Raw genomic sequence first — 26,130 nt, forward strand, 5'->3', positions numbered from 1 at the left:
AGCTGTCCTGGAGATGCGTCTTTGTCTGACAGGAAGTGGGATGGTCCTGGTAGGCTGGGGTTAAATATCTGACTTCAAACAAATGCCCTTCTCTCTATGTGTTTTCACAGAAACCCAGGCCCAGGGAGAACATTTACCCCTCTTCCTACATTTCAGAGCTGAAAATGTCGGAATTGTCATGGTAATGCCCATAGTTGATGTGACAGATACTGAGAAGGAAAAACACGCTTGCCACATGTGAAAACTGCCTGGTTGGTTCTGCTCTGAGTGCCTCTCTGGAGGGCACATTGATGGATTTGACAATCACTTAATTCTACTAGAGCCTGACCTTCAGTCTGGAAGTCAGATATACGCAGCAGAGACGTAGATGATAGCCGCAGGTGAGTGGGGGGGGGGGGGGGTCCAGACAACGGCAGGGCCCTGCCCTTTCCTAACTGCTGCAGCTCACTTTCCTCTCCGCTGTCTACTCATTTGCCTTGGCCCAAAATGCAGGCTGTTATGACAACTCCAGACTTCCAGGATAAGAGACGGCAATAAACTGGCAAATGCCAAGGTTCATGATCATCTATTGACTACCAGTGAGCTGCCTTGTACCAATTTAGGGGAAAACTTCCAAAGCTACTAGACTACTAAGGTTGACTAAAAGACTCATTTCCTAACTCAAAGGATCTTTAGAGACTTTGGAAAAGTTTGGGCTTTTTCTTTTTAAATTTCATTTTTATTTTATGTACATTAGTGTCTTGACTGCACAATATATCTGTTTGAGGGTGCCAGACAGACCCCTGCAACTGGAGTTACCTGCACTCGTGAGCTGCCATGTGGGTGCTGGGAATTGAACCTGGGTCCTCTGGAAGAGCAGCCAGTGTTCTTAACTACTGAGCCATCTCTCCAGCCTCAAGACCGAGGGAAAGTTTGCAGGAGATTGGTAACCACATTCAGGGCTTCACTTCCGACTTGTGTCCCCTCTCTGTCCCACCCCATAGGCTGCTGCTGGTGGGAAGCTGACAGAGTCCACTTTAAAGGACTGCCTTCAGTACCATCTACATTCTTCTACCTGGGACTGTGTGTGGCCATGCGGACAGGCTCTCACCTTCACTAAACAATTCAACTGGTAAGGGTAAAGGGGCCGGGGGGGGGCTTGCCTGGCATCCCTGAGTAAGTAACAAAGTTGGAAGGAGAGTGTTAGAACACCAGTATTGAGCCTGCATTCATTGAATGTATTTCCTTCTCTTCCTCTCTCCACAGAGGGCTGCTGCTGCTGTGGTTTGTGCATGCTCTCTGTTGAGATGGTTATTTGGTGCTTATTCAGCTGGGCTAGAATGCTGATTTGTAAAGTGTCAATCTTCAGAGAACCTTCATTAACTGGAGGCAAACAGGTTTGATGTTAGCCAGCTGCTAGGATGGATGTTCTGTATCCACCCACTCGGCAAGGCTTACCTGAATGCCTAGGCTTCGTTGAGTGTGGAGAAGAGGCAATGTGAATAACAGCGCTTAGCCCCAGATTCACATAGAAGCAAAGCTCTGGGGCGGCGCTGACTCGTTCCAATGAGAGGTCTGGGCTGTTCACAAAAAGTTCTCAGTGTCTGGAGCCTGAATAGCTGAAGCAGTCAGCTCAGATGCACATAAGCCCGAAGCATGGCAGGTCTGCGGAGAAAGGGAAAGAATAGACAGGGGCAGAAAGGCAGAGCTCATGTGGAGTTGAAGCTGGAAAGAGAGGTATTGGAGCTTATAGACTCTTTAGCCCTACTCAGGACAATGTTATGTGGACAGGGAGAGCCACCAAAGGTCTTTGAATGTAGATTTGCATGGACTTAGAAAGTATTTGACAACCCTTTAAGGAATAGAAGGAGAGATAACACTGGCTTAGTATGTCTCAAGGTGGACTCAAAATGCAATGGATGTGAGCTAGAAGTCAATAGTACAGAAGGGAGTGGGGACAGAGAGATAAGAACAGTTCTCATGGAATAATTGAGTGGGTAGAGGTGGATGCTACCAGTGCCTCCAGCCACCGTGGTACCTACTTTCTGTCTGGCTGAGCATGAGTTTATGATTTCTTTTGGTTTCCATGGTAAACTTATAAAGAACTTCATTTTACAGACGGAGAAATGAGGTCAAAAGCCTAGCCAGTGGCACATCCCTGTAAATTCCAAAGCTAGGCTTTCCGTTCCAGAGAACGTTCTCATCCATAATGACATGTCTGGCGTGTAATGGCAGTGGCCAGGAGATGGAAAGAAACTTAGACCTGACCCCAGGCAAGGCCACAGGTTTGGGTAGGGAAGATACACAGGGTTGTGTAGACGGTATGCTTTAAATGGTGAAGAGTCAGCTGGCCAGTGAGGACCAGGTAGAAAGGCAGAGTTCAAGGCAGGGGACCACACTCAGACTTTGCCACTGTGAGAGCAGCATATTCTTGTGTGTGTGTTCATTAATTAATTACTTATTCTTTTTATATCCTAATTGCTGCCCACCCCCTCAGAGTCCCTTCCCTCAACCCTCCTCCCATCTTCTCTGAGATTATGATGATCCCCTGGGTATCCCCCCACCCTGGTGCATCAACTTTACAGGATTAGGCACATCCTCTCTCACTGAGGCCAGACAAGGCAGCCCAGCTGGGAAACAGATTCCACAGACAGGCAGCAGCTTTAGGGACAACCCCTGCTCCAGTTGTTGGGTGACCTACGTGGAGACTGAGCTGCACATCTGCTACATATGTCCAGCCTGTGTGTGCTCTTTGGTTGGTGGCTCAGTCTCTGAGAGCCCCAAGTATCCAGGTTAGTTGACTCTGTTGGTCTTCCTGTGGAGTTCCTATCCCCTTTGGGGCCTGCAATCCTTCTCCCAACTCTTCCATAAGAGTCCCCAAGCTCTGTCCAGTGTTTGGCTGTGGGTTTCTGTGTCTGTCTCAGTCAGCAAACAGCACACTTTTACCAGGTTTCTTGCTATGGAGGAATAACCATTAGTATAACTAGAAAAATCTGCATTGGTGGAGATAGAGTATAAGACAGGGGACTAAACTGTACTGTTGGTTTCCTTGGTGACAAATGTTCCCTCTGCTGACTTACATGATATAAGGCACAAGCAATTTACAGAAGTTGGTATTTAGGATAAAATTCCTGACTTCTGCCATGCTGTCTCCTACAGAGGACTCTTAGTGACAGCTGGCCAAGAGTCTCTGTAGCTAACTCTGACCTATGGAAGCAAATGCCAAAGCTACCAGCCATCTGATTTGGATTTTCCCTGAGTTTGAGCCATGAAGAGTGATTCATAGCAGTCATATGCTGGAGAGCAAGGAAAGTTCTCAAGTTCATCAGCAGAAGGTGCCAGAGCGCTGTAGACTGTTTTCTAGGGCATCAGCTATGAACAGCCATGGAGCAGTAGCCAGTTCCAAATACAGAAGCAGAGACGAAGCTAACGAATGTCTGTTGAAGTGGTTTCATTATGTGGGCGATAGTTTGTTGAAATGGAAATTCTCTCACAATGTTAAGTCTGTGTGTACCAGTAGGAGAGCCTGTATTTCTTTCTCTGGCTCTAACTGACCTTCTGAACTTTGCTTATCAGCCTATGCCAATTAAAGTAATACCACTTGACAGCAATTCCACAGTACATACAAAATTAAAGGCTCTGAAATGAGGAGAGGGTTAGGTTACAAGCAATAGAATGACCTCTACTGTGTGGACTCGGACCAAAGCCCCATCGGCCTTTGTCATTCACACTTGAAGGTGACAGATATTTATTCTGGGTTTGGCGTGTGCTTGCGAAGCACTGGTTTAGGCACTGTGATCATTTAAGGACAAGACAAAGTCCTGTCCCTATTGCGACAGACGAACAGTCAATAAACAACAGAAGATAGCAGAATAGTCACATGGTCTCAAGTACATACCTAAAAACTGCACGTACATAGTAACCTTGTTTCATTGTTATTATAGTGCTTTTGAAATAGAAACTATTATTTTGTGTGTGTGTGTGTGTGTGTGCGTGCATTTATGGTGGGAGAGAGATACCTATGCACATGATTGTGATCATGTGAATCCATGTGTGTGGAAGCCAGAGATCAACCATGGATATTGTTCCTTATGCAACATCTACTTTAGTTTGTCTATCATCTATCTATCTATCTATCTATCTATCTATCTATCTATCTATCTATCTATCTATCTATCATCTATCTATCTATCTATCTATCTATCTATCTATCTATCATCTATCTACCTCTCTATCACCTGTCTGTCTATCAACCTATCTATCATCTATCAATCTATCAATCTATCAATCTATCTATCTATCATCTATCTATGTATCTATCTATCTATCTATCTATCAATCTATCTATCTACCTACCTACCTCTCTGTCTATTAATCTACCTATTATCTATCTATCTATCTATCTATCTATCTATCTATCTACCTATCATCAATTTTTTTGAGACAGGGTCTCCTACTGCCCACAAATGCACTAATTAAACTAGGCTGCTAGCCACCAAATCCCAGAAACACACTGGTCTCTGCCTCCCTAGCTCTGGGACTGTGCACATTCACTACCACAGCTAGATGTTTTAAATGGGTTCTATTGACTGAACATGGGTTTTCATGCTCACACAACAAGCACTTTACCAACCAAGCTGTGTCCCTAGTCCCTAAGACAGTCTGTGTTTCTATCACTACTGTTTTAGAGGTGGAGAAACTTATGGACTTTTCATAATGAGGATTGCATCACACAGAAACAGCAGAATCTAGATTTGAACCCATAACCAAACAGTAACCCTGAATATACTACTATATACTCTTAGCCTCCTGGAGAAATACATATATGATGTTGAGTAGTGTATTTCTGCACTAGGAGATGAAGGAGTAATGAGAAGTGCTAAATTAGATGAAACTGTCAGAGAAGGTATACTAACATCATAAGAAATAAGTCATATGGTTCATTTTCAGTATAGGGTGTGCCTGGAACTCATCAAACAATCACAGATAAGCAAGAGCTTCTGGGCTTTATCTTTCCTTGCCTGAAGCCAGCACCTGCTTGTCTCAGCACTCAGGCAGTTGAAAAGTTGCAGGCAGTTTGCTATGTGACTGATCCCACAATCAGAAAGAAGACAATGTTCCAGCCCAGGGATAGTCATCAGATACAGATCTCTGCTCTGAACCAATAGGGTGCGAACCTTGGCGTCTTAGTGTTTCGTTACTATGAAGAGACACCATGACCAAGGCAACTCTTCTATAGGAAAACATTTGGGGCTGGCTTATAGTTTCTGATGTTTAGTCCATTATCATCATGGCAGAAAGCATAGCAACATGCAGGAATACTTGGTGCTGGAGGAGCCAAGAGTTCTACACCTTGATCTACATGCAACAGAAGTGGACTGTGTCCTATACTAGACAGAGCTTGAGTACATATATGATCTCAAGTCCCACCTCCAGTGACACACTTCCTTTAATAAGGCCATACCTACTCCAACAAGGCCACACTTCTTCAGCATAACACTCCCTATGGCCAAGCATTCAAACACATGGGTCAATGGTGCCACCACACTTGGAGAAGTGAGTCAAGTATGAAGACTGTGAATACTGTGTCCTTCTAAAGCAGGGTTTCTCCCAATCGGGGACTTGAAAGATTTATTTATTTTATGTATACGAGTGTTCTATCTGTATGTACATCTCCCAGACCGCATTATAGATGGTTGTGAGCCACCATGTAATTGCTGGGAACTGAAGTCAAGACTTCTGGAAGAACAGCCAGGGCTCTTAACTGCTGAACCATCTCTCCAGTCACAGTCAGGGACTTTAAAAGCCAGTATGTGACAAAAGTCAATACACCAGCCATTTTTGTCCTCCCTCTACACTGATCTGCAGAATTGAATATTAAAGACTTTCATGTCCACTAGACTCTTGAGTTTATTACCTGAGAGTGAGTCTTTCTCCCCACAGTATTAGTCTCCATAGTCTCTATGACCAGATGCAGCTTCAGTCACAGGGGGCCACTTTCTGGAAGCTGGAATCCACAGTTGAGATGCATGAGACATTGCTTCCTGCCTGGGCTCACTGACCACCACCACGCCCACATAGGCTTTCTCTTTTGTGTGTGCATGCCTGGTACTTTGTCTTTTAAGAACAAAGTCCTGTTGTGTTGAAGCTCTTAGGGCCTCAGAACATTAATTACCCCCACTAAAAGTTCTACAATCTCCAAATATAGTCATGTAGGGGACAAGGAGGTTAGCATATTGCATTGGAGGTGGGAGGACTTTGGTCCATAACAGGGAAATTTAAACATCAGCCCCCTTTTACACAGGCCTTTTCACGACCCAGGGAGTGATGCTGGAATTTATCCACATGATAATAAATTTTAGAAAGTATTTTAAGCTTTAAGCATTTATTTTTGTGTTTATTATTATGTGTAGAGTGGTGCTCCCTTGTGTAGAGGTGAGGTCAGAGGTCACCCTCCTGGGATTGGTTCTCTCCTTCATCCTTCATGTGGGCTCCAGGGATTTAACTCATGATGGCAGGCTTGGGCGACAAGTGCTGTTGTACTTGGAGCTGTCTTCTCATTCCATGGGTCTTTTAAAAAATAGTTCTTAGATTTATTTGTTTGTTTATTTATGTATTTTATTTCATACGTATGATACACACACACACACACACACACACACACATGTGCATTACATGCATGCCTGGTGCCTTGGGACACTGTACAGTTGTATAATGAGCAGGGTAGTCCTGCACAAAGAGGCTATGGAACTGGAGTTTGAGATGGTTGTGGGCCACCATGTGGGTGCTGGGATCTGAACCCAGGGCCTCTGCAAGTGCAACTATACTCTTACCACTGAGCTATCTCTCCAGCCTCCCCATTCCTATAGATTTTTATAGTTTACCAGAAAAAAAGAAGAAAGGTTTATCTGATGCAACTAGTTATCACCCTGCCTCCCCTTGCACAAGTGCCCTTTTTAGGAGATAGGAGTGAGGGGCAGATGTGTGAGGGGCATTTAATTTAGTTGGGGAAATTTCAGTGTGGCATGTGATTATGTTTGCATATTATTACATGGTATTTACCTGTCCCAATGTTGGAATGGCTTCCAGAAACACTCCTGCTATCAAGTGCCTTTGTATGACCCCTGGGTTGTAACTAGTAGGACAAATGGTCATACTGCAGTGAATACATCCCCTGCCCCTGACTTCTGAAGTATGTGGGAAACAGGAGAGGAATATATTTTGAATGTATGGAGCCAGAAGTAACTCTGAAAAATGCCCCCAGTGTATGTATTCTCGCTGATACTCAGATGGAAAGTTCTCTCTTGTATAAACCATTATCAGCAGTATGTATGTATTTTCTTGTAAGTTTTATGAAATAGAATTTGTTGGATATCACATATTTGAGGACAGAAAGTGAAAGATATGGATTGTAGTACAGCAGTGAGTGCATCTTTGGTTTGTAGATCACAAACTACTAGGTCACATAGACATGAACACATACAGTACACAGGGTGCGCCTGGACAAATAGCATGAAGAGTTTCCACTGGAGGAGAAGAGCCTGAGAAAAGAAACGCTCCACGTGGGCAAGATTTCCACTTCTTATCTGTTTGAAGGAAGAAAACTCCAGTTGAGATAGATAGTTTAAGCTAAAGTTTATTTAGCAAAGCAGAATAAGGAACAGTGAGTAATGAGTTCTGGCTTTTGTTTCTGGCTTTTTTTGTTTTTATCTTAAAGATAAGATCTCTAGTACAGCCTTGGCTAGTTTGGCGCTTGCTAAGTAACCGTAGCCTTGAACTCAACATATAAGCTAGTCTGGTCTTGAACTCACGAAGATCCGCCTGCTTCTATGTCCCCAGGGCTGGGATTAAAGGACTGCACCACTGTGAGGACTAACGTTTATTTTTATTTTTAATCATGTGTATGTCTCTGCGGGAATATGTGCACATGAACATGGGTACCCCATAGAGGCTAGAAGAGGGTACTGGATCCACTGGAGGTAGAGGTGGTGGTAAGCTGCCTGATATGGGTTCTAGGACCTGAACTAGATCTTCTGTGAGAGTATGCACTCAGCCACTGAGCCAGTTTTTCACCCCTGTGCTGTGGATTTTAAGGAATTTTGTAAGGTGAATTTTTATAACCTAGGTGGCATATTCATTAGGTGGATGTAACCATTTTTCTCCCAAATCGTGGGTGACTGGATTTTCCTCTGGAGACAGGGGAGGGGGAGTAGGGCGCAAATCAAAACATAGATGCAAATGATTATAATGAAGCCAAGCCTTTGCAGGATGCAGGCCTTTTGATAGAACCCACGCATGATAATCTTAGTTGGCTTCTGCTATATCAACAAGAAGCTAACTACAGCTTCATGGCTGTTTAATCATAAAAGGTCAGGGGACACGGCCACCAAGACACTGCTGCAGCCTCCTTCACTCTTTGGTGTCCTGTTCCCTGCCAAGCCAATAATAGAAGGGTTACTGTATGAATTAAAGACCACAGCTATAGAGCTGAATACAAGACATGACAATTTAAAATTACATTTAATTCTTCTTTTAGAATAACTTTATATGTTTTTCAAGATTATTGGTTCCATAAAACTTTAGATTTAATGGAAAGGAAATTCTCTAGTGAAAGTTAGAAAATGCTGAAAGACTATGAGAGGCCTCAGGACATAAAAAGAATTATTGGCTTGGTACAGTTTTAAAATTGTAATTTGGGGACCTGGAAAGATGACTCGGTGGTTAAGAACACTCAGTTTTGATTCCCTGTGCCCACAGAGAACTGCAAAAACATCTTTAAGTCCAGTACTAGGGGATTCAATGCTCACTCTGGGTCCCAGGGGCATCAGACATTCAAGCAAAAATACCTGTGCACATATAGTAAAACAAAAAAAATAATAATAACTTTTAGTTTGCAATTAGATATACTTACACATATGGTCATAGGCACTTAAAGCTGAGGCAAAAAGATCAGGAGTTTTTTTTTTTTTTACTCTTATTTTTTTTATTAGGTATTTTCTTCATTTACATTTCCAGTGCTATCCCAAAAGTACTCCATACCCTCCCCCCCCAACCTCCCCCCCCCTCCCACTTCTTGGCTCTGACGTTCCCCTGTACTGAGGCATATAAACTTTGCACGACCAATGGCCTCTCTTTCCTCTGATGGCCTACTAGGACATCTTCTGATACATATGCAGCTAGAGACACTAGCTCCAGGGGGTACTGGTTAGTTCATAATGTTGTTCCACCTATAGGGTTGCAGACCCCTTTAGCTCCTTGGGTACTTTCTCTAGCTCTTCCATTGGGGGGCCTGTGATCCATCCAATAGCTAACTGTGACCATCCACTTCTGTGTTTGCTAGGCCCCGGCAAAGTCTCACAAGAGACAGCTATATCAGGGTCCTTTCAGCAAAATCTTGCTAGTGTATGCAATGGTGTCAGCGTTTGGAGGCTGATTATGGGATGGATCCCCAGATATGGCAGTCTCTAGATGGTCCATCCTTTCGTCTCACCTCCAAACTTTGTCTCTGTAACTCCTTCCATGGGTGTTTTGTTCCCAATTCTAAGAAGGGGCATAGTGTCCACACTTTGGTCTTCGTTCTTCTTGAGTTTCATGAGTTTCACAAATTGTATCTTATATCTTGGGTATTCTAAGTATCTAGGCTAATATCCACTTATCAGTGAGTACATATCATGTGAGTTCTTTTGTGATTGGGTTACCTCACTCAGGATGATGCCCTCCAAGTCCAACCATTTGCCTAGGAATTTCATAAATTCATTCTTTTTAATAGCTGAGTAGTACTCCATTGTGTAAATGATCACATTTTCTGTATCCATTCCTCTGTTGAGGGGCATCTGGGTTCTTTCCAGCTTCTGGCTATTATAAATAAGGCAGCTATGAACATAGTGGAGCATGTGTCCTTCATACCAGTTGGAACATCTTCTGAATATATGCCCAGGAGAGGTATTGTGGGATCCTCCGGTAGTACTATGTCCAATTTTCTGAGGAACCGCCAGACTGATTTCCAGAGTGGTTGTATAAGCTTGCAATCACACCAACAATGGAGGAGTGATCCTCTTTCTCCACATCCTCGCCAGCATCTGCTGTCACCTGATTTTTTCATCTTAGCCATTCTGACTGGTGTGAGGTGGAATCTCAGGGTTGTTTTGATTTGCATTTCCCTGATGATTAAGGATGCTGAACATTTTTCAGGTGCTTCTCAGCCATTCAGTATTCCTCAGGTGAGAATTCTTTTTAAGCTCTGCACCCCATATTTTAATGGGGTTATTGGATTTTTTGGAGTCCATCTTCTTAAGTTCTTTATATATATTGGATATTAGTCCTCTATCTGAATTAGGATAGGTAAAGATCCTTTCCTAATCTGTTGGTGGTCTTTTTGTCTTATTGATGTTGTCTTTTGCCTTACAGAAGCTTTGCAATTTCATGAGGTAACATTTGTCAATTCTCGATCTTACATCACAAGCCATTGCAGTTCTATTCAGGAATTTTTCCTCTGTGCCCATATCTTCAAGGCTTTTCCCCACTTTCTCCTCTATAAGTTTCACTGTCTCTGCTTTTATGTGGAGTTCCTTGATCCACTTAGATTTGATCATAGTACAAGGAGATAGGTATGGATCAATTCGCATTCTTTTACATGCTAACCGCCAGTTGTGCCAGCACCATTTGTTGAAAATACTGTCTTTTTTCCACTGGATGGTTTTAGCTCCCTTGTCAAAGATCAAGTGACCATAGGTGTGTGGGTTCATTTCTGGGTCTTCAAGTCTATTCCATTAGTCTACTTGTCTGCCGCTATACCAGTACCATGCAGTTTTTATCACAATTGCTCTGTAGTAAAGCTTTAGGTCAGGCATGGTGATTCCACCAGAGGTTCTTTTATCCTTGAGAATAGTTTTTGCTATCCTAGGTTTTTTGTTATTCCAAATGAATTTGGAGATTGCCCTTTCTAATTCGTTGAAGAATTGAGTTGGAATTTTGATGGGGATTGCATTGAATCTGTAGATTGCTTTTGGCAAGATAGCCATTTTTACTATATTGATCCTGCCAATCCATGAGCATGGGAGATCTTTCCATCTTTGGAGGTCTTCTTTAATTTCTCTCTTCAGAGACTTGAAGTTCTTATCATACAGACCTTTCACTTCCTTAGTTAGAGTTACACCAAGGTATTTTATATTATTTGTGACTATTGAGAAGGGTGTTGTTTCCCTAATTTCTTTCTCAGCCTGTTTATCCTTTGTGTAGAGAAAGGCCATTGACTTGTTTGAGTTAATTTTATATCCAGCTACTTCACTGAAGCTGTTTATCAGGCTTAGGAGTTCTCTGGTGGAATTTTTAGGGTCACTTATATATACTATCATATCATTTGCAAAAAGTGATATTTTGACTTCTTTCTTTCCAATTTGTATCCCCTTGATCTCCTTTTGTTGTCGAATTGCTCTGACTAGGACTTCAAGTACAATGTTGAATAGGTAGGGAGAAAGTGGGTAGCCTTGTCTAGGCCCTGATTTTAGTGGGAATGCTTCCAGCTTCTCACCATTTACTTTGATGTTGGCTACTGGTTTGCTGTAGATTGCTTTTATCATGTTTAGTTATGGGCCTTGAATTCCTGATCTTTCCAAGACTTTTATCATGAATGGGTGTTGGATTTTGTCAAATGCTTTCTCTTCATCTAACGGGATGATCATGTGGTTTTTGTCTTTGAGTTTGTTTATATAGTGGATTACGTTGATGGATTTCCGTATATTAAACCATCCCTGCATCCCTGGAATGAAACCTACTTGTTCAGGGTGGATGGTTGTTTTGATGTGTTCTTGGATTCGGTTAGTGAGAATTTTATTGAGGATTTTTGCATCGATATTCATAAGGGAAATTGGTCTGAAGTTCTCTATCTTTGTTGGGTCTTTCTGTGGTTTAGGTATCAGAGTAATTGTGGCTTCATAGAATGAATTGGGTAGAGTACCTTCTGCTTCTATTTTGTGGAATAGTTTGTGCAGAACTGGGATTAGATCTTCTTTGAAGGTCTGATAGAACTCTGCACTAAACCCATCTGGTCCTGGGCTTTTTTTGGTTGGGAGACTATTAATGACTGCTTCTATTTCTTTAGGGGATATAGGACTGATTAGATCATTAACTTGATCCTGATTTAACTTTAGTACCTGCTATCTGTCTAGAAATTTGTCCATTTCATCCAGGTTTTCCAATTTTGTTGAATATAGCCTTTTGGAGAAGTATCTGATGGTGTATTTTGTATTTATTTCTTCAGGATCTGTTGTTATGTCTCCCTTTTCATTTCTGATTTTGTTAATTAGGATGCTGTCCCTGTGCCCTGTAGTGAGTCTGGTAAGAGTTTATCTATCTTGTTGATTTTCTCAAAGAACCAGCTCCTCGTTTGGTTGATTGTTTGAATAGTTCTTCTTGTTTCCACTGGGTTGATTTCGTCCCTGAGTTTGATTATTTCCTGCCTTCTACTCCTCTTGGGTGAATTTGCTTCCTTTTGTTCTAGAGCTTTTAGGTGTGTTGTCAAGCTGCTTGTGTGTGCTCTCTCTAGTTTCTTTTTGGAGGCACTCAGAGCTATGAGTTTTTCTCTTAGAAATGCTTTCATTGTGTCCCATAAGTTTGGGTATGTTGTGGCTTCATTTTCATTGAACTCTAAGAAGTCCTTAATTTCTTTCTTTATTCCTTCCTTGACCAAGGTATCATTGAGAAGAGTGTAGTTCAGTTTCCACGTGAATGTTGGCTTTCTATTATTTATTTTGTTATTGAAGATCAGCCTTAGTCCATGGTGATCTGATAGGATGCATGGGACAATTTCAATATTTTTGTATATGTTGAGGCTTGTTTTGTGACCAATTATGTGGTCAGTTTTGGAGAAGGTCCCATGAGGTGCTGAGAAGAAGGTATATCCTTTTGTTTTAGGATAAAATGATTTGTAGATATCTGTTAAATCCATTTGTTTCAGAACTTCTGTTAGTTTCACTGTGTCCCTGTTTAGTTTCTGTTTCCACGATCTGTCCGTTGATGAAAGTGGTGTGTTGAAGTCTCCCACTATTATTCTGTGAGGTGCAATGTGTGCTTTGAGCTTTACTAAAGTTTCTTTAATGAATGTGGCTGTCCTTGCATTTGAAGCATAGATATTCAGAATTGAGAGTTTCTCTTGGAGGATTTTACCTTTTATGAGTATGAAGTGTCTCTCCTTGTCTTTTTTGATGACTTTGGGTTGGAAGTCAATTTTATTCGATATTAGAATGGCTACTCCAGCTTGTTTCTTCAGACCATTTGCTTGGAAAATTGTTTTCCAGCCTTTCATTCTGAGGTAGTGTCTGTCTTTTTCCCTGAGATGGGTTTCCTGTAAGCAGCAAAATGTTGGGTCCTGTTTGTGTAGCCAGTCTGTTAGTCTATGTCTTTTTATTGGGGAATTGAGTCCATTGATATTAAGAGATATTAAGGAAAAGTAATTGTTGCATGGTTTCCGTCCTTGTATTTTTTTTTCTGTTATTATCCATTGAACGGCTGGATCCGTGGAAAGATAATGTGTGAATTTGGTTTTGTTATGGAATACTTTGGTTTCTCCATCTACGGTAATTGAAAGTTTGGCTGGGTATAGTAGCCTGGGCTGGCATTTGTGTTCTCTTAGTGTCTGTATAACATCTGTCCAGGATCTTCTGGCTTTCATAGTCTCTGATGAAAAGTCTGGTGTAATTCTGATTGGCCTGTCTTTATATGTTACTTGACCCTTTTCCCTTACTGCTTTTAATATTCTGTCTTTATTTAGTGCATTTACTGTTCTGATTATTATGTGTCGGGAGGAATTTCTTTTCTGGTCCAGTCTATTTGGAGTTCTATAGGCTTTTTGTATGTTCATGGGCATCTCTTTCTTTAGGTTTGAGAAGTTTTCTTCTATAATTTTGTTGTTAATTTGCTAGCCCTTTAAGTTGAAAATCTTCATTCTCATCTATTCCTATTATCTGTAGGTTTGGTCTTCTCATTGTGTCCTGGATTTCCTGGATGTTTTGAGTTAGGATCTTTTTGCATTTTGTATTTTCTTTGATTGTTGTGCTGATGTTCTCTATGGAATCTTCTGCACCTGAGATTCTCTCTTCCATCTCTTGTATTCTGTTGCTGATGCTTGCATCTATGGTTCCAGATTTCTTTCCTAGGGTTTCCATCTCCAGTGTTGCCTCACTTTGGGTTTTCTTTATTGTGTCTGCTTCCATTTTTAGGTCTAGTATGGTTTTGTTCATTTCCATCACCTGTTTGAATGTGTTTTCCTGTTTTTCTTTAAGGACTTCTACCTGTTTGGTTGTGTTTTCCTGTTTTTCTTTAAGGACTTGTAACTCTTCAGCAATGTTCTCCTGTATTTCTTTAAGTGAGTTATTAAAGTCCTTCTTGATGTCCTCTACCATCATCATGAGATACAGTTTTAAATCCGGGTCTAGCTTTTCGGGTGTGTTCGGGTGCCCAGGACTGGGCGAGAGGGGAGTGCTGCGTCCTCATGATGGTGAGTGGTCTTGGTTTCTGTTAGTAAGATTCTTACGTTTGCCTTTTGCCATCTGGTAATCTCTGGAGTTAGTTGTTATAGTTGTCTCTGGTTAGAGATTGTTCCTCTCATCGTTCTGTTAGCCTCTATCAGCAGACCTGGGAAACCAGCTCTCTCATGTGAGTTTCAGTGGTTAGAGCACTCTCTGCAGGCAAGCTCTCCTCTTACAGGGAAGGTGCTCAGATATCTGGCATTCGGACCTCCCTCCTAGCAGAGGATGAAGGCCCAAAACAAGATCTGTCCCAGAAGCTATGTTGCTTTGGCCTGTCACAGAAGCTGTTAGCTTCTGTAGTCCACACTCTCACCTGCACAGACTAGTCTCGGAGGGATTCAGGAACCAAGATGGCTCCCCCAGGTGCTCCAGCAAAGCCCTCCTGGCAGGGCAGACACCTCTTCTCTGGCAGGGAAGGTGCCGGATGTCTGGAGCCTGAAACAGGGTCTGTCTCAGAAGCTGTCCTCTAGGGACCTTGGGGGTGTCCGCCGACTCTGCACCCAAGGTGCCCTGGTGCTGGTGCCGACTGGAAGGGATTTGTGACCCTGGTCAGACCGGGTTTCCTGCTTCCCTAATGCTGTCTCAGGTCCCGCGAGATTGGATTGGAACAGAAGTTGTGTTCCACTCACCGGTGGTCCTAAGATCACAGGGAGAGTCCTCTAGGGGACCTTGGGGGTGTCTGCAGACTCCACACCCAAGGTGACCTGGTGCTGGCACCGACTGGAAGGGCAGATCATGAGTTTTAAGCTCAGCCTGAAATACACAATGACCTCCCATGCCATGAAAACAAAACCTAAGTAAATAAAATAATTTGCTGGTTTTTTTTTTTTTTTTTTTTGGCCTAGGCAAGTATTCACTTTTGAACTTGCAATTTTTGGTTTATAATCTTGTTTCCTCCTTAGAGAGTCCTCTACCTTCAAATATATAAGCTTCAAAATACCCACAAACTGGATTAAGTTACAATTAAAAACAATATTGCTTGAAGAGTAAACCCTAGCAGAAATACCAGAGGACCTTGCAACTCATTTTGTGAGCTCTGAGTTTGCCAATTTTACCTCCTTTTTATTATGACTTTGGGAGGGTGCTGGCCTCCTCTAATTGGTCTCTCTGGCTACTCAGAAATCATATTAATGTAGTACATCTCACCAGGGGGCTACCCAGCAACGATGCCCATGTTAAAGGGGAAGGCGACAGCATGCCAGAGACCCCACAACATATGTCAGAGAGGAGCTTTGCCAGAGAAAGAATTGAACCTAATGCAGTTACCATCAACTATTTGGTATCTTTAACTCAGAGAAATGGTGGTTAATTTTCATTGTTGACTTGACTGGATTTAGAATCACCTAGGGAATTGCTGATGCATGGCATGGCTGTGTCTCTGAAGGCATTTCAGGGGGGCATTAACCTCTCTGAATGTGGGCGGAACCCTCCCATGGGCTCTGGGTTTTGATTGAACAAAATGGCTGGCAGAACCTGACATGCTCCACCCTGCTTTCTGGCCTGCCAAAGAGAGCTGCTCGCTTCTCTTCTCTACATAGCCAGGAAGCTGTGATGGACTGATACCTCTTAGGCTGTGCGTCCAGAGTAACCATTCCTCACCTGCAGTTGGCTCCCTCAGGCATCTTCACCTGAGCAGCAAGAAAGGTAGCAAGACATGGGCCAGCCTTTTCTTCAATACAGTGTTATTCCTAAATGCACATCACAGGTAAAATAACTCAACACAATGCCTTTACGCATAATCAGAAACACAAGTCAAAATGTGTTTTTGGATAGAATCTTACTTCACATTCCTTTTTAGGTAAACATTCTTGCTGCGTTTGTAATACTTCCACAGTGTTTGCACAGAGCTCAGTTAGGCCTAAGTGTTTGTGAACAACAGACACCTGACCACTGGCTTTCTTGAGGAGTGCTTCGTCCCGGGCCTGTAGTTTAGAGGTTCCTTGCCACAGTGTAGCCTTTCTTTAGCAGGAATGTATAATGTGAAACTTTGTATTAATCTTATGGGCATCTTACCAGGCCATCTCCAGACTTTTGCCAAGGTAGTAACAGAAAAATAACAGCTGTTTGTCTGAAGAAAATAGGAGCCCATTTGTCCTGCTCTTGAGGCGTCAGAGAGAGATAGTGCTGTCAGTCGCTCAGATTTAATTTGACTTGTGCTAAAATAGCATCAATATACATCTCCACCTGCCATTCAATCTCCTTGAATTTACTGATTAATTTACTCTTGTTTCACCCCGATGCTGCCAGGCAGTAATGAGTTGTAGCCATCTGGAAGTCCTATTTTATCTTCTGCCGTCACCTAAAAAGCTGCAGAAGCAGACATTCTTTACCAGCATCAATCCAGCTTCTCAGAGTTTCTCGTCGTCCTCTTGGGGAACAGCAGCAGATGTCTGTCCAGACTCTGGATGCCTGAGTCAGCTCCCAGGTTTTGTGATGTATCTAAGGAGCAAAGGCTCCTCTGTTTCAGATTTGGAAGGGATGACTAACAGAGTCTGTGTGTCAGAATTAACAGTTCAATTGTATAAAAAGAGTTTTGCCAAGTACGACCACTTCTATAAAGTGATATTTATAGATGTATATTAGCAGGAATCATACTGAGACAAAGTTCTTAAAGGCACATAAAAAAGATTGCTAATATTGTCTTCACACTTAAAACTGGAAACCATCTTAGTAATTGCAGAATTTTTTTCTTCATAATATTCTCAGAGCAATTACCCCACATATAAAACATATTAGCCCACACATAAAAGAATAATAAAACTGATATAAAACTCATTTTATTTAAAGGATAATGTTTTCTAAAATTTAACTTTATCAAGGTATAGGTTCTGTACAGTAAAATGCATGCATCTCTGTGTCCCTGTCTGAGCCTTGGCACATTTATATTCATAAAATCACCACTGAAGTGAAGACAGCAGGTTTTTACATCATCCCTCTCAAGACATCTGTGTCCAGGTCACAGACAGTCCCTCTCAGCCAGTCTTCACAAGCACCAGTATCAGAGTAATGCTTGTGTTCCATCAATAAATTCATCCATTGTAGAATTTCAGAAAGATGACATCTTTGCAGATTTTTGGCTTTTGCCTGACTTTTGCTAAGCATTGTTTGGAACAAGCAAAAGAAACTTGTTCTAAGTGCTACCATTTCGTTTTCAGACTCGGTTTAATCATAGGGAGAAACTAAATTCAGGGTCCCAGCCCCTAGGGGAGCTGGGGACTTCCCTTTAGCTGAACAGCTACGGTTGTAGACAGTTGTCTAGTTCATCATCTCAAGGACAACTTCTCCTCCATCTTGCTGGCAAGGTCAAACAAGTTCAAGTTCCTAGACCTTGGCAGCTAACTCAATCCTTTGTCCCCTTATCTCTGGACCTAATGTCTAGGAGAATGAATCAAGGACCTTGAAGCCAGGATATAGCCCAACTTCCAATGGGTATTCCCTTGTTTAACCCGTGTCAAATATATTTGGATAACGCTGCAGATCCCCCTAGCTCCCACCTTGCTTTGTGTTCCCATCTTATAAAAATGTTGTACAATCTCCCTTCAGGGATGCGGTTCAGATTCCAACTATCTATCTCCCTGAGCTCTCAGAAAATAAAGTTTTCGTTTTTAAGCTTCTCTCTCTAAAGTGAGTTTTCTCATCTTCCACCGTGAACCCAACAAGCGCAGTTTGTCTCTGTTGCTGCCTTTTTCAGTATTTCCTGGTTTTTTGTGCTCAGTAGAATTTCGCCTGTGTAGATTCCATAACCCCGTGGAGATGTTATGTCTGCCTACACTCCTGGATGGTACCTGATGTTCTGCTGTCCTAATCACTATGGATAGTAGTGGAATTGGTGACATTCTGCTAAGTGTATCTTTAACCTTATGACCAAATGGCTTGCCAAAATGATTCTTCAGTTAAGAGTCGCACCAGCGATTTATGAGGCTTCCAGTTGCTCTCTGACCTGATACTTCACATCCTCATCTTTTAAAGATTATATTTGCGCTGAAGTGTGTAATGGCATGTCACTTTATCTCTAACTTGAATATCCTTACATTTAAACATACAGTTTATTAGCATTTAGGCAAATTGCCAGGTCAATAGATCAAATGGCTGCCGTGAAAAAGATAGACTGCTAAATGCATTGTTTATCTGTGGAGTATAGTTCATTTACAAAGCAGTACATCAGACTATCAATCCCAACCATCTCCTAACTCTGTACGGAGAGATGAGTTACTTATTTTGCTATGATCGTAGGTACTTGATTAGCCCAGAGGACCAGTCGTTTTGAAGTCAGCAAGGACCGAACTTGTCAAACCAAAATAGAACAAAATAGAAGTGATTATATACTCAATGAGTAACAGACATCTTTTATGTGTAGTCTGACAATTCACAGAGCTCCTTTGGTAAATTACTTAAATACTTTATCCATCTTTCTCCCCTGTGCTTTCTTCTTAAGTTTGGCCAATTAAATTCTTATGTTTTCTGGAAACACATGTTTTTTTCCGTTATTTGTTTTGCACATAATCTCTCCTGTTCATTAGTGTGTTTTCTCATTTTCTTAATAATGTCTCTCAAACAAGTTTTAAATTTTGATGAAGTATCATTTATCAGTTTTCTTTGTTTTATAGGTGTTTTGCATGTTTTGAATAGGAAATGTTTGCCTAACAATTTTTCATAAAGATCTATTTTTTCTAGATGTGTATAGTATTAAATATTACATTAAATTTTGTGATTCTTTTTAAGTTAGAATTTTGCATGGCCTTTATCAAGGGCCAATCCCCACCCCACCTAGTAACATTTGCTCAAAACTCTTCTTTTCCACACCGAACCAAATTGACGTTTTCATGTCACTAGAAATCAGCTGGACATTTAAATATGGATTGGTTTCTGAATTTTGTATGTATTCTCTATATTTCTGTAGCTTTAGAGCAATCTTCAAACATAAAATGTATGTCACAAAACTTTAAATTCTTTGACTCTTTGCATTCCTGCTCCCTTTAAATTAGTTTTACGATCAGATTTCAGAAATGAACACGGGGCTTGGGATTTTGGTTGGTTTGGTGCTGCATCTACAGTTCAGTTTTCAAAGTGTGATGTCTTCTGTCGAGTCTGTCATCAACGGAGTTTTCATTTCCACATTATTAGACCTTTTAATTTTGTATAGTTTTTGATAACCTTCAGATCACATGTATATTTCATTTATTGCTATGTTATGTTGTTAAAATTGAATCTAAAATTTTCAACTTTACAATTTCTTTTTTTTTTTTTTTTTTTTTTTTGGCTTTTTTGAGACAGGGTTTCTCTGTGTAGCCCTGACTGTCCTGGCACTCACTCTGTAGACCAGGCTGACCTCGAACTCAGAAATCCACCTGCCTCTGCCTCCCAAGTTCTGGGATTAAAGGCGTGTGCCACCAACGCCCTGCCAGAATTTCTTATTGCTAATATGTAGATACAGATTATGTTATATTTCCTTAAATTTGAGATTATAATATGATTACATTATTCTTCCTTCCCCTTTCTCCTCTAAAGCCTCTTATATACCTCTATTTGCTCTCTTTCGAATTTATGGCCCTTTTGTTTTCATTAATTGTTGCTGCATGCATAATATGTGTATGTATACACACATACATATTTAACCTGCTCAGACTGTATAATGGTACTCATGTATATGTTTTCAGGGCTGGCCATTTGATATTGGAAGACCAATTGGTGAGCTCTTCCCTGGGGAAGCCTGTTTCTCAGTGTTCCTTAGTTGCTGTTATTCTTTGTGTAGGTTGAGGCCTCATGGACTTTCCCCTGTCCAATCTGTCATGTCTGTTGGTAACATTCTTGTTCGGCCCATGTATAGGCAGTTGACTTGGTGAGACTTTGTGGGTGACTGACATTATAAAGAGACACAATCTCATAGCAAACTCCCTGATCGTCTGACAAAGATGATTTTGTGTGTGAGTGGTTGAGCGTGCCCCAAGGCACACTTGTGGAGGTAAGAGAGCAATTGTTTAAGGGCCCAGTTCTCGCATTCTTCCGTGTTTGGGGGGACAAGTCCTCTGTTGTGTCTGCATTGGGCTGCACTGAGTATGAGCTTCCTGTCAGTTCTCTGCCTATCTTGTGGTGTGGGGCTGGGATTACAGAGGGAGCTGTGGCATCTTGCTGTTTCATGAAGGTCCCGGGGATCAAACTGTGGCTACCAAGATTGTTCAGCAAGCACTTTTCCTGAGTCATCTTGTCAGTCCACAATGTTTTTAAACACGTTAGTCTTATATCTCGACACCTTTACAAACATGCTTTTTTTTTTTTTAAGTTTATGTTCTGGTTAGCATAGAGGTAAATGAGTTTTATTGTAACAGTTTCATATATATATGCATACACACACATATGGTATATGGACACACACGAACACACACACACCACACACACACACACACACACACACACACGTACCCCCCACACTGTTCTCATTCAACATTCTCCTCAATGCACTCACCCATTCTCCCTCTCCTTCTTGCTGTTATTTTACTCCCCACAAGTCGTCATTGCTTCTGACAGCTATTGTGTATATGTGTATCATCTATCTATCTATCTATCTATCTATCTATCTATCTATCTATCTATGCATCTATAAAATTGGGATTATCTACTTTTAGGAAAGATTTACATACATATTTTGTCTGAATCACGTGGGGTTTTTTGCCCAAGTTTCGGAACTAGGAGAGGGAAAATTAGTCACTGACTCCAAGTAGAGAGGGCAGTGATAATTACCTGCTACGAGCAGGTATTAATTATAAATGTCTGTGGCTCCAGGCAGAGAGTTGAACAGATAGGTGGTATAACAGGATGGCTGCTCTAGGCAGAGAGCTTAACAAGTAAAGACTGCCTGCTTCCTGTAGGTAGATATAAGTGAAAGTTTAAATTAATTGCTTTGAAGAAGGTATAGAGATATCTTGCTCTAACATGCCTCACAGGATACTCAAATTCTGTCTAATGTGGGCTCCATGGGAATCTTGGGTTATTATTCTACATGGCAAAATAGAAAAGGCCTAAGAATAGGCACATACAGTATTTCAGTTTACTTCACTTGTTTTGAATTGTTGTAATTTTTAAAGTGGGTGTGATTTTAAGTTTTGTGGTTATATTATTCCTCTAGAAGAGAAGTCAATATAAAGGTTTTCCTGGTTCCTGGCTCAAGGATGTGCTGATTGGGGAGAAAGGTCCTACAGTGTCTATCTATCCATCTTCCAGAGTAATATGGATCAGATTTGATAGAGGGATACCCCCCCCCCCAGAGAACTAGATTCCAGAGAATTAAACAAAAAGTTATCTTGATGATACTAAAATTTTGTTTTGAGATTTGTATATAACAGAATATCCAGCTTTGGTGAGTCTCATCATCAGACATGCTGAACTGACCTGCTTGAACTCCTGATGTCTTGGAGTTTCAGCCAGATCCAGTCAGGACACAGACATCAAAGACTACAATCACTTGTGTGGCCTTCTTAAGACCCACCAACTCCCCCATTTTCCCTACCCTTCTATCACCCTTCAAACATTTCTCAATGCCCACATTCAGCTTGAAGAAGTTATGAAGAGTCGTCATCCCAGTTCCCTGGGCTTTGGGGCTGGAGGTGGTTATTCTAAGGCTGCCTTTCTAGAGAATTTAGAAATGGTCATAATTGGAACAGGGAGGAAATAGCTAGGATTGATTGTATAGCCATGATCTCACTTGGTAGAAATCTTTATAATTTTTACTAAGTTGAAGTCAGAATTTCTTATTTTGGTACCGAATTTATTTTGATATAGAATCAAGGTTTCATTGGTACAAATTTCTTCTATTGATACAAAAATTTTGTAAGTACAAAGCTTGGACCCAGTCCTTCTATAAATGCCGTTATAAACTGATCTGAGATGTTTAAGCCTGTGAGTTAAGAGCCAAATAGCAAAATCATGGCTCTGAGTTTATTGCTAGGGTGTTTACAGAGATTTTAATTAGAAATAGCTGAGGGCAATTAACGGACAACAGTCCAGAGTACTTTACATAAATAGTTGGCTTTCAAAAACGTCAGAAATCCACAGAATGTGACATTTAATGTTATTTATTCACTTGTTGTTGAGACAAATCTGCACCTAACAGCTTCCCATTCCTGGATTCAAAGACGTAACTGACCATCTTACCTCCAGGTGAGGCTGTACATTGTGGCTGGGTGGCCACTGGGCAGAAATTGCCTCTCTTTCCTGCAGACCTGTACCGTTCTTGAGAGGACACAAGTTACAGGTTAGGACAGCTTAGTTCTGCCGAGACAGACTAGGCTAGTCCTTAACAATTCCTGTTTTTCAAAGGCCTGTCAGAGATGATCCTGGGCCAGCAGGCTGAAGTCTGATGCTCCAACTTCCTGACTTACTGGGGCTGTATAGGTAGGTAGCTGTCTCTACAACCTGTCTCAGTTTTGGAAGCTGTTTTAGGCTTCCTATATCTTTCAGATAATGTTGGTCATTCTTGGGTTTCGGACAGGGTTGAAAGACTACTTATAGTCTCATAGCAAACCCAGGCTATTTAACATTGAAAGAACAGATTTGAGAGGATGGTTTTCAGATGCCATGAAATCTAAAGCCAGGATGTAAGTCAGGTGTAGAATTATAAGTCTTTTAAGTAAGGACAGATGACAGAGTGTTCTATTTTTATTGACAAAAATGATGGACTGGGTGTTAGGTCTCCCTTGTACCTTATAAATTACAAAATGGTAATACTTGTGCTCAATTTATATTTGAGAGAAAGGCTTTTTTTAAAAAATTTTTTTGAAAAGAAAGGGTGATATGTAGCAGAATTTTCCCTGTCCAATTAATTTAAATATTAATACAAGAAGCCTGTGATTGAACAGGGAAAGGGAGGCGGAGCTAAGAGTTGCAGAGATAGGGATGGACACAGAAGGAAGGAGAAGAAAGAAAATGGAGGACGAACAGGACAATTCAGAGTCCGAGAGGCTTTAGACAGACACAGGTAGCTATAATATCATATAGAGATAGAATGATTGCTATAACTTGTCTAGTCTAGGTGGGCAGCTTGTATCGTTATCAATTGGCTCTGAAATTGTTGTGTGGGCACCTTGTGTATTGAGAATTTATTGATATGTAAATCTTACTGATTGATTATAAGCTTCTGGAGTTTTGGTTTTATTAGGTTACTGGGTATTGCAACAGCTAATCACGAGGTGGGGTCATTGCATGGGCTGGTGTAGCCATGACCTGCGAAAGGAACTTAGTGAATCAGGTGGAGACATTTTGGGAGCTCTGGGCCAGAGAGTGTGCCGAGATGAGAATGCCCTGCTGGTGCTATGTGGCCTGCTGGTGCCAGGTGTAGCATGGGAACTTGCCTTTTTTTTTTTAACATTTCCTGCAACAATCTATCATCTGTCTATCAATCTATCTATCTATCTATCTATCTATCTATCTATCTATCTATCTATCTATCTATCAGCTATCACCTGTCTCTCAGTAACTTCACTTGTTTCCACCTTCTCTTAGATATTCTCTCTCCCCTCTCATAATCTTCTTTATACTTTCATGTTCTATGTGTGTGTATTTAAATATGTACTCCATAAATAAAAGAAACATGATATTTGCCTCTGAGTCTGGTTTATTTTTCTTAACAATCATCAGTTCTCATCGTGTTCTTGAAACGGCCATGGTTTCACTTTTATTTATATCTGAATAAAATTCATTGTGTAAATAGATCACATTACTTTCATCTATTCATCTCTTGTGGACATCTAGGCTGGTTCTTATGTTGTCTATTGTGATGAGTGCAGAAGCAGTAATGAATGCATTGTACCTCTGTTGTATACTGAATTTGAATCCCTTGGGTGCACACTCAGGAGTGTGCTATTAGATTATATAGTTCTCTTTAACATTTTTAGGAGGAGTCCTCATACTGTTTCCCACTGTAACTGTACAAATTTATCCGCCCCCCCCATCATTGTGTAAGATTTTTTGTTTCTCCACATCCTTCCTAGCCTTTGTTGTTCTAAGAGTTTTTTGTTTTTGTCTTTTTTAACACTAGGCAAAATCAGTCAGCCTTCTCAGTTTACTCTATGAGCCACATGAATCCATTTACTGGTTATGCTGTGATGGGAGAGCATTGAGATCTGAGGTGACTGCCTGTCTTAGTTAGGGTGTCCATTGTTGTAAAGAGACACCATGACCAAGACAACTCTTATAAAGGACAACATTAAATTGTGGCTGGCTTACAGGTTCATTGAGATCTGAGGTGACTGCCTGTCTTAGTTAGGGTGTCCATTGTTGTGAAGAGACACCATGACCAAGACAACTCTTATAAAGGATAACATTAAATTGTGGCTGGCTTACAGGTTCAGGACTTCAGTCCATTATCATCAAGGCAAAAAGCACGGCAGCATCCAGGCAGGCATGAAGAAGGAGTGGAGATATCTGCATCTTTATCAGAAGGCAGCCAGAAGACTGTGTTCAGGCAGCTAGGAGGAGGGTCTCATTGCCCACCCACACAGTGACACACTTCCTCAACAAGGCCTAATAGTGCCACTCCTTGGGCCAAGCATATTCAAACCACACACTGCCATTTCTCTAACTTTTGTTTTTAGCTCAAATGTCTCCAGACCTTTCTCTGGCAGCCTAGGGTCTTACTTTTCTTTTTTGCAACTATTTTGTTCCATGGCATGTGCATATCTATAACAGAAATATTTGAGTCTTAAAACAAGTTTCTATTTAAAGTTTTTATCCTTAAATAGCAGAGGCTGGCTTCTGTAATCCATTTGGGGCTTTCCTATTAACACATTGAGTACTTCTGATTATCAATATATGTGTAGATATGTAATACATTTTGGCAGGCCATTTTTGAAGGTTGCTATGCACAGTACTGAACCAATAATGCCAGCCAGACCACTTGGGAATTTAGTATTTAAATTGAGAACTGTCAACTTACAGTACAGACTGCTTTTTAAATCTGTGTCACAAAAAAAATGCCATAGTATTTAATATTTAAAGATGATCTGTAGACAAAAAAATATCTCCTATCATATGGAAAACATATTCTGTTAAAGAATGCTTTCAGATGTTTCCATAAGTCTGTTGGATGGAGGAGATAAAATACACTCTGTAGTTTGTATTTCATTATTTATGGTGGTACTTGAAAGCATTTCATGTTCCTAATCTTCTTCACACTTGATTTTGCTCTTTAGAGAAAAGAATTAGAATTTTTTTCTCCTTTTATGCATGCCCATTTTGGAAATGGAGTATCTTACTTATGACAGTTTTACCCATTTTAGTATTTCAGGTTTGAAACCCAGAGATCTTATTAGGTTTATATTATTTTTCCATAGAAAAAAGTAAACAGGTTGGATGGAAAATGAATTACAAGAGGGACATGTGTGACAGAATTTTAATTTATAATTGATATTATTGCCTGCATAAGAAATTCAGCCACATAGCTTTATGAATTTTTGGTTGTTTTAGTATAAATATTAGCATGGTTAGATTTGAACGGACCTAATATACACAGAGAGAGCTCTTCCTTAACATCAGCAATACTCAAGTTCTTCCCAAGTGAAAGAGGAACATTTTCTAGGCTGGGTTTTATATGATGGTTATCATAGAAACCATGGCCTCTAACCTTAGTGGGATA

The 26,130-nt window shown here is 40.9% G+C and overlaps 1 long non-coding RNA gene across 1 annotated transcript in view; it reads left to right on the top strand.

Moving 5' to 3' along the window:
* Positions 1-96: 96 nt before the first annotated feature.
* Gm29571 (predicted gene 29571) overlaps positions 97-26,130 on the top strand; it is a 136,958-nt gene continuing 110,924 nt past the window's right edge. The window contains exons 1-2 of the long non-coding RNA NR_136909.1: positions 97-380; positions 984-1,111. This is a non-coding gene — a long non-coding RNA (predicted gene 29571). The remainder of the gene's footprint in view (positions 381-983; positions 1,112-26,130) is intronic.

This window comes from Mus musculus, chromosome 10 (genome assembly GCF_000001635.26).
Source record: "Mus musculus strain C57BL/6J chromosome 10, GRCm38.p6 C57BL/6J".
Lineage (NCBI taxonomy): Eukaryota > Metazoa > Chordata > Mammalia > Rodentia > Muridae > Mus > Mus musculus.